The sequence below is a fragment of the Bos javanicus genome, chromosome 6 (assembly GCF_032452875.1).
Source record: "Bos javanicus breed banteng chromosome 6, ARS-OSU_banteng_1.0, whole genome shotgun sequence".
NCBI classification, from domain to species: Eukaryota; Metazoa; Chordata; class Mammalia; order Artiodactyla; family Bovidae; genus Bos; species Bos javanicus.
In genome coordinates, this window is record NC_083873.1 from 6069210 (window position 1) to 6086091 (window position 16882).

The 16882-nt window shown below is 39.2% G+C and overlaps 1 long non-coding RNA gene across 1 annotated transcript in view; it reads right to left on the bottom strand.

The window, feature by feature from the left end:
- LOC133249212 (uncharacterized) overlaps positions 1-3416 on the bottom strand; it is a 146780-nt gene extending 143364 nt beyond the window's left edge. The window contains exon 1 of the long non-coding RNA XR_009736872.1: positions 2961-3416. This is a non-coding gene — a long non-coding RNA (uncharacterized LOC133249212). The remainder of the gene's footprint in view (positions 1-2960) is intronic.
- Between the last annotated feature and the right edge of the window lie 13466 nt (positions 3417-16882).

Consider the following 16882-nt stretch of genomic DNA (forward strand, 5'->3'; position numbering starts at 1 on the left):
CTCAATATTATGTGCAGTCTGGATGGGAGGGTGGCTTGGGGTAGAATGGATACATGTATATGTATGGCTGAGTCCCTTCACTATTCACCTGACACTATCACGACATTGTTAATCGACTACACCCCAATACAAAATGTTTTGGTTTTATAATAAATAAATAAAGTGCTACAAGGAAAATAAAGTTTGCTGTCTAATCTAAGGTTATTTGAACGCTTCTATAGATGTTTATTGGAACAGCTGACACTGAGGCTCCGACACTTTTGCCCACCTGATGTAAGAGCCAAACCACTGGAAAAGACCCTGATGTTGGAAAAGACTGAGGGAAGGAGGAGAAGGGGACGACAAAGGATGAGCTTGTTGAATGACATCACCGACTCAATGTATATGAATTTGAGCAAACCCTGAGAGAAAAGTGAAGGACAGGGAAGCCTGGCATGCTGCATGCAGTCCATGGGGTCACAAAGAGTTGGACATGACTCAGTGACTGAACACCACCACCAAGAGATGTTTATGAGATTTTATCACCTAGTGTTAAGGTTCATAACATACATCATTTATACACACAACAACCATATGAGTCAAACTCTCTAAACTTTCAAGTTACCATCTAGCTTAAATCCATCTCTTAAACTTCATTTAGTATGTTGCTCTGGATTCCTCCTGGACAGGACAGACTAGATATTGAGAAAGCAGCTGAAGACACAGACAAACTACTGACTTTCATTCTTTCTCTCTAAAAGGCATTTAATAGCACTTTCTGTTTCAGACAGGTAAGATGTTGGTTTATGTGTATTTTCATTTATATAAAGTATTGAGATCTTGGAATCTGAAAGATCATTTTGGTCTTTCAAAAAATGAGGGGAAAGTGAAGAACAAGGCATTTTCCAAATGTGTGAACTAATCTGCTCTTTTTGGCACTTTGAGTTTTGGAATGGAAGTTATAATCCAAATTATTTTTATGATTCAAAATATCAACAAGTGAACAAAAAAAACCCCACAGTAGTAACAAGTATTTGTGATTGTGAAACACAAATCAACACATACTCTCTTGCTTCAAGCGCATTTATGAAATTATTTCCATTCTATCTAGTTCTGGTACTGGTCCAAAGGATGGGGAAACAAGAAAAACACAAACCCATCAACACAAAAACACTAAATACCTAAACTTATTCATTGATAAGATTTCTAAAAGTTCAGAATGGAAAGCATAACAGGAAATGATAGTTTATAAACAGCTTGATAATGGACTAAATGAGAATTAGTCCATAGAAGTCTTAATTTGGTCATATTCATTGTTAAAATAGTCCCTGGAGTTGGTGATGGACAGGGAGGCCTGGCGTGCTGTGATTCATGCGGTTGCAAAGAGTCGGACACGACTGATCTGATCTGATCTTACCTAGCTTGGGCTTCCCCTGTGGCACAATGCTAAAGAACCCACCTGCCAATGGAGGAGATGCAAGAGATGCGGGTTCAATCCCTGGGTGGGGAAGATCCCCTGAAGTAGGAAATGGCAACCCACTCCAGTATTCTTGTCTGGAAAATCCCATGGACAGAGGAGCCTGGCAGGCTATAGTCCATGGGGTCGGAAAAAGTCGGACAGGACTGAGCGTGCGCACACACACACACACACACACACACACACACAACGTCTTACCTAAAGCTTGTGCTGTGCTGTGCTTTCTCACTCAGTTGTGTACCGCTCTTTGCAACACTATGGACCACAGTTCACGAGGCTCTTCTGTCCATGGGGTTCTCCAGGCAAGAATACTGGAGTGGGCTGCCTTGCCCTCCTCCAGGGGATCGACCCAACACAAGGATCAAACCCAGGTCTCCCGCATTGCAGGTAGATTCTTTACAGATGGGCTACCAGGGAAGGCCACATAAAGTTTACAATTGCTTATAACTTTCACTCTGCCTCAGTGACATTTTCCTATCTTTGTTCTCTATAACACCATGGTAAGTAAAAATGAGCTGAACCAGGACTCCTAAGGACTCATGGTTTTCTCATCTTCTTTGCCAGGCATGGCTTCTGCTCCTTCAGGACCCTCCTAGTTGCTGAGGGGAAGTCTGTCGCTTTAACCACCCCCCATACCCCCAACCAAGTCATCTTTCAAGTCCTGAAACTCCGGATTTTGACTCTTTTTTTTCTAATTAGTTGTTCAGTTGCTCTTTATACACACACACACACACACACACACACGTATATACACTTCCAAAAATTTACTTATTTACTTAACCTCACTGCGCCAAGTCTTAGTCAAGTATGTGGGATCTAGTCCCCTGACCAGGAATGGAGCCCTCACCGCCTGCACTGGGAGGGTGGAGTCCTGGCCACTGGACCACCAGGGAAGTTCCTCAGTTCTTTCCAAGCAACTCTACGTTCTGGGAGTGGCGGTTGTTTTAAATATCCCCGTCTCTGAGGATTTTCTTGGTATTTTACTAGACGAATCTGAACTCCCCCACCCCGCGCATTCCCGCTGCATGAATGACTTGACTTTGACTGAAGGGAAAGTCCTGAAAAGGATCCAATTCCGATCGCGTGACGGAGCATGAGACAGCCTTACAGCACCCGGTGCCTGTGACTGCATCTGAGGGCACGACAGGGAGGACGATGCCGTAGAATGCACCGCTGTTTGCTAGTTGGACATGAATGGTCAACTGGTGTTCTGTCAGAAATTCAGCTTTCCCTTCTGTTCTCCTAAATATGTGATGGATTTGTGAAGTAAACTTACTCCTTCCAAAAATGGATGCACTTTTTACCTCAATTCACTCCTAGAGCCTAAACTTTAAAGTTTCTTGCGAAAAAACATATCCCCATTGTGGCACCCATACCCACTTTTCCCTGGAACATTCCAGCACCAGTTTTATTATAGCCCCCTCATTGTGTTACTCCCACCACTCGCCGGATACCCACACCCTCGCCCACGCCCGGGCAGGCAGGGCTGGGACACCAGACCTACCTTGGCCACGGGATGCACCAGGCAGGTGAGGGTGGCAGGGACAGTGGTTTCTGAGTGCACAGGAGTGGGTGGTGTTTCACGAGATCCACCCTCAGGTAAGCAGCGTGATGAGAACTACACTAACGGCTTGGGCAGGAGAAGGGCCGTAGAAGTAGACAGCGCCGGCTATTTTCAGGTGGGCTCCATTTGGGTGGCCTCCTGCCCCCTACTATCTGATATTAGGGAAGAATCGTGGCTTTCCTGTCGCGGAAACTGTTTTCCTCATCAGTTACAGCTGGTCACCTGCCTGCTCTCTGCGCACAGGGGGCAAAGGAACTGCCCCTGAAAGCCGAGAGCGTCTCGCGCATGCGCAGTCGGCTTCCCAGAACCGGCCCGCTCCAGTCTGATCCTGTCAAGGCTTGTTGGCCTAGAGCCTGGTTCAGCGCAGGTGAGCCTCATCCGGAAGCTAGACCCCGCCCCCCCGGCCAAACTCCTGCCCAGACCCACGCAGTTAACAGGTTAGCTTGACCAGACCGCTTCCTGCCTTATCTAGGATGTAGAGAAACTGGAACTGGAATTATATGCATATATATGGGATATACGACGTGTATGTGACGGCCACTGCCCTAAACATCAAATTGACCGTGTGTTTCCACATTCAATGGGGCGCAGCAGAGGGAAGGATTTTTCTCTCAGTATCTGTGTGTCTCTCTACCTGCCAAGCTTCTTCCGCGCCTGTATCCATCAGTCCATCTATCTACGGTCCACCGAAGCAGCTAGGAACAAAGACCCAGGAGAAATGAGAGTTCCTCCTTAGGAGAACAGGAGGAAAAGGCTAGAGAACTTGGTAACCCCCGTTCTCGCATTCCCTTTAGGAGAAAAGAGGGTAGGAAACAGTTGATGCCGTGGGGCCAGTGGACTGAGGGAGAGAATTCTGGGCGTGGTGATTTCAGCAGAGCTGGGCTTACTGCTGAGGAGCAGAGGTGTAGGGAGGAGACTGGGGCCACAAAGGAAACGCTTTCTCTGCAGATCCAAGACAGAAAATTATTTGGGGCACTGGAGAGAAAAGACCCTAGGATACTTTTCTCTTTTCCCAGGTCCTTAAGAGCATTTTGAGACTTCCCTTGTAGCTCAGTTGGTAAAGAATCTGCCTGCAATGCAGGAGACCCGGGTTCCATTCCTGGGTCAGGAAGATCTCCTGGAGAAGGAAATGGCAACCCACTCTGGTATTCTTGCCTAGAGAATCCCATGAACAGAGGAGCCTGGCAGGCTACAGTCCATGGGGTTGCAAGAGTCGGACACGACTTAGCAACTAAACCACCACCACCACTAGGAGCATTTTAAAATTATCACAGTCTTCCTTCAAACTGTATTCTACGAATTTAATATAATTTATGAGCTTTAAGCACCCCACTCCAGTACTCTTGCCTGGAAAATCCTATGGACGGAGGAGCCTGGTAGGCTGCAGTCCATGGGATCGCTAAGAGTCGATTACGACTGAGCGACTTCACTTTCACTTTTCACTTTCATGCAATGGAGAAGGAAATGGCAACCCACTCCAGTGTTCTTCCCTGGAGAATCCCAGGGATGGTGGAGCCTGGTGGGCTGCCGTCTGTGGGGTCACACAGAGTCGGACACGACTGAAGTGACTTAGCAGCAGCAGCAGCATGAGCTTTAAGAATGTATAATACTTCCATTTTTCTCTCATTTCTTGTGCCATAAATTTCATGCAGTTTATTTCTACTTAGGCATTTTTTAAACTGCTACTTTGTAGTACTAATTGTTTTCTTCAGACACGATGGCTCCTATGCTAAGTGTTTAGTTAACTTTCTAAGAAACTGCTGAGATATTATCTAAAATGAATGTGACATTTTACATTCAGCAGTATGTGAGGGTTCCAGCTTCTCAACATTCCTGCCAACGGTTGAAATTGTTAGCATTTTCAATTGTTTATATTGGGTATACAATGATATTTACTGGTAATTTTAATTTGCATTTTCCAAATGATTGATGATGTTGGGTATTTTTCTTGAGCTTGTTAGCCGTAAGTGTCCAGATCTTTTTCTTTTGTCCGTTTCTTAGTTGGGATGATACTGTGTTATGAAAGTTCTTTATATATTCTGTGTATATATGTGTGTTTTACACCCTTTTTCAGATACGTTTTGCAAATATTTCCTCCCGTTTTGCAGCTTGCCTTTTCATTAATAGTGTCTTTTGACAAGCGAAAGCTTTGATTTTGATGAAGTCTAATCAAAGTTTTCATTTATGGCTTATGATTATGTCTTATTTAATAAATCTTTGCCAAATCCAAAGTTATAAAGATTTTCTCCTGTTTTCCTCTAAAAGATTTATGGCCTTATCTCTTATATTTACATATATTACTTATTTTGAATCATTTTTTAATGTATAACCTAATAAAAAGAGTTGAGATTCATTTTTTTCCATACAGATATCCAGTTATACTAGCAGTTTGCTGAAAAGACAATCCATTCCTCCTCTGATTTTTTGATACTTTTGTTGAAAATTGATTATATGTGTTGATCTATTTCTGAATTATCATATCTTTTCCATTGATCCATGTCTATTCTTTACCATTATTATACTGCTTTGAATACAATAGTTGTATAAACTTTGAAATCAGATCATATAAGTCTTCCAGTTTTGTTACCATCATCCCTAGATAACCACAGGGAATTGGTTCCAGGACCCCTGCCCCTACAGATACCAAAATCCATATGTGTCCAAGGTGCTTATGTAAAATGGCATGATATTTGCATATAACCTTCACAATTCTCCCATATACTTTAAATCATTTCTAGGTTAATACCTAATACAATGTATGTATAATACCTAATACAATGAAATGCTATGTAATTGGGTTGTAAATGCCATATAAGTAGTTGCTAGTGCATGTCAAATTCAAGTTTTGCTTTTTGGAGCTTTCTAGATTGGAGAGGCAGGGATATTTTTGATCCATAATTGGTTAACTCTATGGATGTGGAACCCATGGATACGGAGGGTCAATTGTAGTTTAATAAATCATACGGAAATTCTAGATTGTTTGAATTTCCCTAAAAATTATACAATAAACATTTCTATTTCTGCTTGCACTCATTTATGAAAGGTATATTTACTGGATATAGAATATTAAGTTGACACTTTTTTCTGTCAGTGTTTTGGAGAGATAAGCCCATTTTCTTTGGAATTGCATAATTCATGACAGGAAGTCTGCTGTTGTTTTTATCTTTGTTTTTCTGGATGCAGTGTGTCTTTTCTTTCCTGATGTTTTTTTAAGATTCCCTTTGCAGTGGTTTAATTACAATGAAACATGGAGAGACTTTATTTATGTTTATTTCACTTGGGCTTCATTTTGATTTTAGGATCTGAGGGTTTATAGCTTTGTTTGAATCAAAATTAGAAAACTTTTGGCCATTACTTTTGCAAATATTTTTTCTCTTCCTTGCCTTCTCCTCTGGAAATACAATTGCAAATATGTCAAATCATTTGTTATTGTCTTACAGGTCACTGGGGACTAACTTTTTTTAGTTTTTTTTCCTCTGAGCTTTGTTTTGAATGCTTTCTGTCACTACTCAATATGTATGTTGGATTTATGCTTTTTAAAGTTCTTGTCTATTACTTAATTGTACTATCCTTTTCATTTTGAATCTGTTTTATTGACTGACTTTTCTCCAAGTTATGGGTCACATTTTTCTGCTTCCTCAAATACGTGGTAATTTTGTTTGGATGCTGGACATCATGGGGGATTTTATGTTTCTGAGTGCTGTATTTTGTTGTCTTTTAAGGTGAATCTGTTTTACCTCCAGTGCTTATTTAGCCCCACTTTTAAGGTGAGGCTTTTCTGGAGTTTCACCATATATTCACTGAAGTCTCTTTACTTTGGGTTATGGGACCTTGAATAATTCTCAGACTTTTATGAACTCTATACATTTTTGTAGTTTACAGCTCTGTAGTCATTGTTCTTTCTTCTGATATAGTTCATGCCCAACGATATATTTTTTGATAGTCAAGGAAAGATTCAGTGGGACTCTGAAGGTATATGGAACACTTCTGCATAGCTCCTTTCTCTTATGCAGTCTGTTCCACAAATTCTTGTTGCTTTGACTTTCCCAAGTGATAATTTGTCTCTTCAATTCATTGACATACCCAAGTTTTGTTTGTATCCCTCCCCTTCTTGTACCTCAGTGGAAATTACTTCCAGGAAGAAAACCTGGGAGAAGATAAGGCTCACCTAACTCATTTGTTTATCTTTCATCTAGGATTACTGTTCTGTGTTGCCTACCATCAAGCATCTTAAAATAATTATTTACTAAAATTTGTCTAGTTTTCTAATTGTTTTTGAATGGAGAGTAATTACATATCCTTAATATCTGTCATGGCCAAATTGTGCATTGGCAAGTGGATTCTTCACCCCTAGTGCTACCTGGGAAGCCCTACAAATTCTGACATGACTTAGAATGGGGTTTGGTTTTAGAAAATTCTGAGATTTAATATCTTTGAAATATAATAGAATTAAAACATATATTTGTCTGTAAAAAAAAAAAAGGTAGACCTTTATTATTTAACCTCACATGTCTCTGGAGTTCAGTTTCTTCTACAAGCAGGAAAAGACAAAATATAATTGGACAAATACAATTAATTCAGCTTCTTTTGATTTTAAAATATTTTGGAGAAAAAAAAAAAATCAGTCCATTAAAGGATAGTCACAACTGTTTCTCCCTTCTTAGAGAGACTTCTCTAAATCTTCCTTTACAGCTAGCTTGTGGGTCCAGGCCATTATGGTGATACAGGGAAAGATCTGATCCACATGCTGTTTCCTGCAATTTTTTCTTTCCTTCCTCATCCCTGAATGAGGCTCATTCCAGTGCCTGCTGTCAGTCTTTTTCCATGGTTTCATCTGCCATTGATGCCTCTGCCTCTTATCATGTTCCCTTGTCCTGAGGTCCCTATAGTGATTCTTTTCTGTTTTACTGATTGTCTTAAATCTGTGCTGTTTATGGGAGACTCAAAATAGCTCAGTTGGTAAAGAATCTGCCTGCAATGCAGGAGACCCCGGTTTGATTCCTGGGTTGGGAAGATCCCCTGAAGAAGAGAAAGGCTACCCACTCCAGTATTCTGGCCTGGAGAATTCTATGGACTGTATAGTCCTTGGGGTCACAAAGAGCCAGACACAACTGAGCAACTTTCACTCACAAAAGAGTCATCAGTGCCATTCTACAATATGCAGAATTCTTTGAGGCAGCCTTCAAATATTGCCTCAGACATTGCTCTTCTTCCCAGAGACCACATAGCACTAAGCAAGGCTGAATGCAGGGTTTGCTAAAGAGCTTACAGCCCTTCATCTTCCCTCTCCCCAGGGCATTCACACCCAAGTAGATGAGTATGTCACTCAGATCTATACTTGCCCACTTCTCTTTCTGTAGTTTTCAAATCCTGTTCTTAGTTAAAAGGAACTTCCCATCCTGTTACAAGAGAACTTTCCTTTCAGTACAAGCCTTGTTCTCTTCACACTGTAGCTTCTTATAAATGCAATACTAGAAGAGTTAAGTAAACCAGGCCCAGACTTTTAATTGTAAAGAGAAGCTTTGGGGATTTACAAAACAGTCTTGTTCTTTAACAAAGCATGACTTCATGATTAAAGTCTTGCAATGGATTAAAAAATGTCAGCTCATAGACTCAAAGAGAAATAAAAGACCTCTTTGTTCTGTACCTGCTCTCTGAAGCCATTGACTGAACAGATAGGCAGCCATTAAACACCTTGGGACTAGGGAACAAAAAATAAAGAAAACGCTGATTTAATATCTGAAAGAAAAATATTATCCGTTTTACCTTCTTTATAGTAAATCTTTGCATGAGGATTCACTTTCATTATATCCTTCTCCTCCCTTCTGGCATCCACATGTCCTAGTTGTAGTAATAGTAAGGGCTAATCTGTGTTGATTTCATGGAGTATATCAGACATTTCTCTAAGTGTTTTAACCTAACTTACTCCCCATAACAATCCATGTGGTATGTATTATTAATGTCTCTATTTTACAGAAAGGAAAGTTGAGGCACAGAACAGTTAAATAACTTGCCCAAGATCACATAAACACTTTATCTTAGATATAATTACTCTTAAATTTCATTTTTTAATTTAAAATTACCTTTAATTTTCAGAATTTTCATCTATAGAATGAAGATAACAATTGTAATAATATAAATGAGGCAGTATATGTAGCAATTAAGTAAAAGCTTCTCAGATCCAGATTGTCTGTGTTCAAATTCTGTGTATCTAAGTTACTAGCTGGTACCCTTGAGTTCCTTTGACTTCTCTGTACTTTGTATAGTCACTTCAACTATAAAGCAGGAAGGATGCTAAATATATCCACCTCTGAGGATTATGATGAGGATAAATTCATTAACATAAGTAGAAACTAGGACCCAAACCTGGCAAATAGCATGTTCTCAATAAATGTTAGTTCTTTTCAAAAACTCCTTATCTGAAATTCTGTAGGCTAGGCAAATTTTGAAATTTAAAGACGTTTTTTAGAATGGCAAGGACATTACCCTAGTAGGGCATGAAACACCCCTTGACCAAACATTAAGACTTCTATAGCAAAATGTGCAAATATTTACTTTTAATGGGATAAATAAAGACGAAAAATATACTCATGTCATTTCAGGTCAGATTTTGCTGTCAATTATTTCAAAATTTTAGTTTTCAAAGATTTTTTTTTTTTTAGAACTTCAGATGAGATATGATGTACTGTATAATTTCATATTGTTGTAAGGATTAAATGAGGTGATCTATGTAAGCTAAGTTAAACACAGGGCCTGGCACATAGTAAGTTCTCTGTAAGTGTGCATTTGTCATTATTATTGAAACTAATACTATTTAGTATTACTAAATTACCCACAAAATATTTACATCTAGAGCAGCATCTTCATAGATCCTTTACAGTATTCTCCCAGAGAGTCCCACAGATAACTTCCTATGAAGTTCCTGAAATTCCTTTTTCTATCATATTTCATGCCTGGGCATGAAACTTATCTATCCCCTTTTCTCCTCCACCTTACTTGGTGAACAGCCCCTGTTTGACCCCTCAGTCTTATCACTGTCTCATCAGTCCCAGTCAAGGAAAGAACACATCTTCCAAGGAAAAGGAAGAAAGAAAGAATAAAATAATGCATGTCATTTGCTGAATATTTTCTCTGGGATCAGTGCTAGGTACTTTATATAATTATTTTTTTATTGAAGTATAGTTGATTTACAAAGTTGTGTTAGTTTCAAGTGTACAGAAAAGTGATTAAGTTTTATATATGTATATATACACACACACACACATATACATATTTCTTTGGAGAAATGTCTATTTAGGTCTTCTGCCCATTTTTTTAATTGGGCTTTTTTTTTTTATTATCTTGAGCTGTATGAGCTGTTTGTATATTTTAGAGACTAATCTTTGTTGGTTGCATCATTTGCAAATATTTTCTCCCAGTTTGTAGGTTGTTTTTTCATTTTGTTTATGGTTTCCTTTGCTGTGCAAAAGCTTTTAAGTTTAATTGCATTCCATTTGTTTATTTTTGTTCTTATTTCCATTACTGTAGGAGATGGATCCAAAAAGATATTGCTACAGTTTATGTCTAAGAGTGTTCTGCCTATGTTTTCTTCTAGGAGTTTTATAGTATCTGATTTTACTAAATGATTTTTAATCCATTTTGAGTTTATTTTTGTGTATGATATTAAAGAATGTTCTAATTTTATTCTTTTACATGCAACTGTCCTTTTAACCCAGCACCAATTATTGAAGAAACTTTTTCTCCATTGTATATTCTTTCCTCCTTTGTCATAAGTTAACTGACCATAGGTACATGGTATACAAATATCTTATTTAATTCTCTCAAGTACTTTATGGAATAGCCTTTGCCATTCCCTGCCTGAGAAATTGAGACATAGAGAAGTTAAGTGATTGTCCGGTACTTTAGGAAGAAGTCCCTGAATTTTTTCATGTGCTTCTTCCTCCCCTCTTCTTCCGTGGGAAAGAATCATAGTTTATTCATGTTTTCTAAAGGATGCAAACTGTTCCAAAGACTAAGAACCACTGAGATTATAGATGCTATTAAAATAGTAGATATTATGGGTGGGATTACTGAGTGAGATCAGATTCCAGATTCAAGTGAGATATATTTACAAGTCCCCCTTCCAACTTAGGTAGTATAACATATTGTTCAGTCTGTAAGATGGGGATTAAAAGACATCCCCAACAACACACAAAAGACTGTATAGCCTTCTCTTCTGAGCTCACCTTCAGCATTTCCCCCCCAGCTTCCATCTTGTTCACTCCCTAAATCCTTTTTGTGTACTCCCTCCAGTCTGTCACCCTCACTGGGTTAAAATCTCCTTTGAAAGCAAAAAAGTGAAGCTGCTCAGTTGTGTCCGACTCCTTGCAATCCCATGGACTGTAGCCTACCAGGCACCTTCATCCATGGAATTTTTTAGGCAAGACTACTGGAGTGGGTTGCCATTTCCTTCTCCAGGGGATCTTCCCGACCCAGGGATCGAACCCAGGTCTCCCACATTGCGGGCAGATGCTTTACTGTCTGAGCCACCAGGGAAGTAAGGGCCATGTCTAATTCCACTTTTCATCCATCCCCAAACTACGATATTTTACACATAGTGACTCCTTGCTATACTTTTGCTGAAACAGAAACTAAGCAATACCTTAAGGGAAATCTCAGAGTGGCATTTCAACCTCAGTTGTGTCCTCATTTTGCACATACATCAGTCTCAAAATCAGCTACAGCTCTTACTTTCCTTTGAGTTCCCAGAAACAGAAGAATCTGAGATTCTTGTCAAATAACTATTACAGAACATTTTAAACATCATGATAAGTACTTCTCCAGGCAAACACCTATTTAATTAGTCTCCAAAGTTGTAAAATGTACTCTTCTTTTCCTCCACTTCCTGTGTGTGGGATGCAGATGTGTAGAAATAGACTGTGGATGGAAATCCTCAAAAAGTAAGCCCAAATCAATTTAAGAATGAAAAGAAGAAATCCACAGATAATCCCTTTCATTTCTTTATTTTTCAGTATAGCTTTCCTATAAACCACAACTATATAAAAATGATATAACAAATGCTGCTTACATGATATATGATGTCTCCCAGTCATCCATGGAGCATATACTGTATACACATTTAATTTGAGTCCTTCTGTTCTCAAGAAAATCATCTTTGTCTCTTTTCCTTTAGTAAGGATTTTATTTGCACAGAAGTTTAGGTCTTTATGGAATACTAGTAGTATTCAGGAGAGTGAACACTGAAGTTCATGTTTCCATATTCACTTATCTGCTTATTCACATATCACTTATTCACATATCTGCTGGGGTCAGCATGTTCACAAGAAGGGGAATTGAGGGGCAGCAGGAAGTGGAGGTGGGGAAGTTAGGAGACTTGTCTCAATTGTTTCTATCTAAATTACAAATCACAGATCAGTGAAAATAAGAACTTTTTCAAAAGATGATTTTCATGCATTAAGAGAATGGCAGTTGTTTAACTGGTAAACATATTAATAAATTTGTGGGTAACTGAGGGTGGGTTAGGGCACTAAAAGATGGTTCCCCAAACCTCTTTTTGGCATAGCCACTATTCATATGCTACTTTATACATTAAACCACGTGATCCCTTCACTGAAGAATGTAAATAAAATTTGAATTTTAAATTAAGTAGCATTGAGTAATAGAAGGTTTTTCTTCTTTCTTTTTTTTACATTGTTCAAGGACATATTCGTTGACCCCGCTATGTATTCTGGGTAATACGAAGATACCAGAGATTTCAGGGTAGAAAGTATATGCCTAGCCCTAACTTCAGGGCTTCCCAGGTGGCACCCGTGGTAAAGAACCCACCTGCCAATGCAGGAGACTTAATGAGATGTGGGTTTAATCCCTGGGTCTGGAAGATCCCCTGGAGAAGGGCATGGCAACCCACTTCAGGATTTTTCCCCGGAGCATCTGTGGACAGAGGAGCCTGGCAGTCTATATAGTCCATGGACTCACAAAAAGTCAGACACGACCGAGTGACTAAGCATGCACTCCCTACAGCACGGTAGTGATGCCACTTTGTCAACAGCTGATTGGGTCAGTCTGCCTCAGGGCACTACCTTCCCAAGACTGGAGACCCTCATTTTTCTTTCCCCCAGCACTTAATGCATTGCTTCTTCCTTTAGAAACTCAGATTTCTTTCTCTGAGAAGTAATACAGAGTGTGCTGAATTATGGCTCTTTCAAACTGGAGCTTGGTCTATGTTTTCTTATTTAATTCCTGGAGAATAATTGGGGGAAAAATTGTTTAATTCCTAATGTAATTTTGACCTCCATTTAATAGAATTGACATTTGAAATTTTTGCACTGAAAAAATTGTTATACAGTTATTTTAACTTTATTTCGAGACGACTAGAATTCAGTTGGATTGAAAATTACGGGTAAAATTGGGGAATAAAGGATGTATTAATCAGGAATTAAATCCCTAACATAGTTTATTTTAGACACTATAGATTCTACAAGAGAAAAAAATCCTGCTTTACCTTATACAGAAATGATGTATGGTGAGGGATCATTTTTGTGGCTCACAACTTTGGAGCCTGTGGAGCCAGAATGGAGAAATGAAGTGAACATGCTTTGATGTCTAAATTCCATTGATAATTTCAGCAAAAATAACAGTAGAGTGAGCTATGGAAATAGCAGTAGAAGAGAGTGGATGTTTCAAGAAAAATATTCACACAATTGTTTAACATTGAACTGGTCAAACAAAATTGTGAACCATTTTCTTCTAAGAAAAAAAAAAAAGGATGTTTACGTTCTTAATTTTTCTTTTTATCTGAGTCCAACTATGGAGAATCTAAAGTAAGACTGGGTGGGCCTCCCAATAATTCTTCAGAGAAGCCTTCAGTGAGAAATTACAAAAACCAATACCAGGGAAAGGAAGCTGTTTTAGTGAGAATGTGGATAGCTGGGGAGAAGGGGAGAAAAATATAAAACAATAAAGTCAAAAAGGGAAATCTCTCCAAAAATCTAAATTCTTTTTCTTTTGCTAGCTATTTGACTAGCATCAAATGACTCAACTCTAATAAATTTAAGGCAGTAGTTTTTAATCAGGAATAAGCATCAGAGTTACTCACAGAGCTGTTTCGTAACACAGTTGTCACCCTAGGCTTTCTAAAACAGAAACCCTACAAGTAGGACCTGGGCAGAGGTCTTTTTTAAAAAGTCCCAAGTTACTCTGAGGGACACCTCAGCTTGGAAACTACTTTTCTCATGTAGTCCACCTTTCCCCCAGGTCTCACCACTCTGTGCTTACAAACAGAGCCACAGAAACAACTCTCATCGTCCTCCGCATGCACTTGAGGGCTTCATCCACCCGTCTCCATAGTCCCCAAAAGCGTAGCACAAGAGAGCACTCCTCCGAGATTTTTCTGCCTGTCATCCCCTGCTTCAGTCCTGGCTAGGAGAGCCACTTGAGAGGGGTACTTAACACTGGCTCCCTACTCGCTGTGCTGATTCCTGTTCTGGTACTCACTAAGTAAAACCCCTTAATCCCAAACAGTTTTTGTTATCTCAGAACAAGGCTGTGTTATGCCTCAATGTGGTGAAAGGATGTTCCTTCACAGTGCAGAGGCACCATCTCCTAAAAGACTGCGACCTAATCACAAAACCAGAGAACTCGTCCCCTCCCCTGAAAGCTCACCACTATATTAATAAAGAACTATTTACAGCAGTTTCTTTTACAACTAAGTCATGTTCAGATATCAAGAAAAATTACACAGCTTAGCAAGTGGCAAAAAACCCCACAGTTTGAAGAGATAGGACAAGTATCAAAACCAAATATGGCAGGGACATTGGCATTATCAGACCAGGAATGTGAAACACCGATGAGTAATGTGCTAAGGGCTGTAATGAATAAAGTATACAGCATGCAAGAACAGATGAGCAATCCTCAAAAAACAAAACCAAGAAAAGGAAGACTGAACAAAACAGAACAGAGTATCCAAGGACTTAGGGCAACTACAAAAAATGTAATGTATGCACTATGGGAAGGAGAGGAAAGAAAGGAACAGAAGACATATTTGGAATAATAATGACTAGACACTTGCCCAGGTTAATGTAAATGTGCCGAGACAGATTTAGGAAGCTCAGAGAAAAACAGGACAAATACCAAAAACAAAAATGCTATACATTGGCAAGTTATGAAAAACCATAGATGAAGAAAAAATCCTGAAAAAAGCTGGGGGGAGCACCTTATTTATAGAGAAATAAAGAAAAGAATCACAGCCGACTTCTTAGAACCCATGCAAGAAAGAGAATGGAGCAGAATATTTAGTGCTGAGAGAAAATGATGTTATTCTCTCTGCTCCCTCCTGCTTCATCACCGTGGCCCCTAAGCCATATCGTAGGTGCCTCAGTTCCCGTGGGAACAGGTCCATCTTGCAGCCCATGTCTCCATCAGGGCTCCGACTAACTCCGTACAACCTTTTAATAGAAGAAACAGCCTTCTGTCCACTCACATCCCTCTCCATTTCTCTCTTCAGACACCTTCCTCTCTAAAGACACTTTCCTTCTCTGTGAACTACTGCACCAAAAACAGCCTCTTTGAACGTTCAGCTGCAACTTTTCGTCAGACACATACCAAAATTCCAAATCCCAGTTTAGGTTGAGGTGAGATCCCCATTACACCAGTAATTCTTCTACAACAGTATCCTTTCTCTCAGGTTACCTAAAATCTAGCTAAGTCCAAGGGGATCACAAGGTATTAGATCATGTAAGTTGATGAATCTCTGCAGTTACCCAGAAAATGCAGTTAACATCTGCATTTTAAACCCAAGGGCCAAGTGCCTTTGGGATTGACCTACGGATAAGGGCAGGGGAAAAGATTGAGAGGACATTGGGTAGAAAATGTATTCTCAGATCTCCAGTCTTAAAAACTGTTTGAAAATGTTTTTTAAAAAATAATACAAATGACCTTATTTACAAAACAGAAGTAGACTCACAGACATAGGAAACAAACTTATGATTACCAAAAGGGAAAGCCAGGCATGGATAAATTAGGATTTGGGATAAACAGATGCTACTATATATAAAAGAGATAAACAAATGCCTACGGTATGGCTCAGGGAACTATATTCAATATCTTATTATAACCTATAATGAAACAGAATCTGAAAAAAGTCTATATGTATATTTGAATCACTTTGCTATATACCCAAAACAGTGTAAATCAACTACAATTAAGAAATAATAAATTATAGAAATGGAAAAATTTATTTAAAAAAAAAAAAAAAGGTTCCCTGAATCATGTCGTCAGTTCCTGATCTTCTGGCCTCCTGCATCCCTTCTCTGCTCCCTGCTTTACCTGCACTTCCCAAATCTTGCCTTTCATCTTTCCTGGTGTCTCCACTGTCCAGCCAGTTGCTCAAGCTGAAAACAAGGCACCAAATCTGGCTCTTCCTTCTCCTTTCTCTCACCTCCCATGACAAATCTGTCATCAAGTCTCATTAGTTCTATACTCTGAATTTCTATTGATTCTGTTGTCTCTTTTTCTCCATCCCACCATCTCTAATCCAAACTTGACTTCATGAGACTAATGCAATAAACCCCAGCTGATGTTCCTCAAGTTTACTTCTGTACCCTGAAATTTTTTCCGTGGTACAAATGGAGTAATTTCTTTAAATGTATGCTGCCCTCCCTATTAAAAATCTTAATATCACCCTAAATCCTTTGAATGTCAGATTCTTATATAGAGGATAATGATTTCTACCCTGATGATTATAATATGTTGAGACAATGTAAAGTATATGGATAGAGAACATGTATATAAAAAGCCTCATACGTTATTTGTCATGTGTCAGAGTTATTATTTTTGCTTTTTAATGTAGTCGAGGACTTTAGACT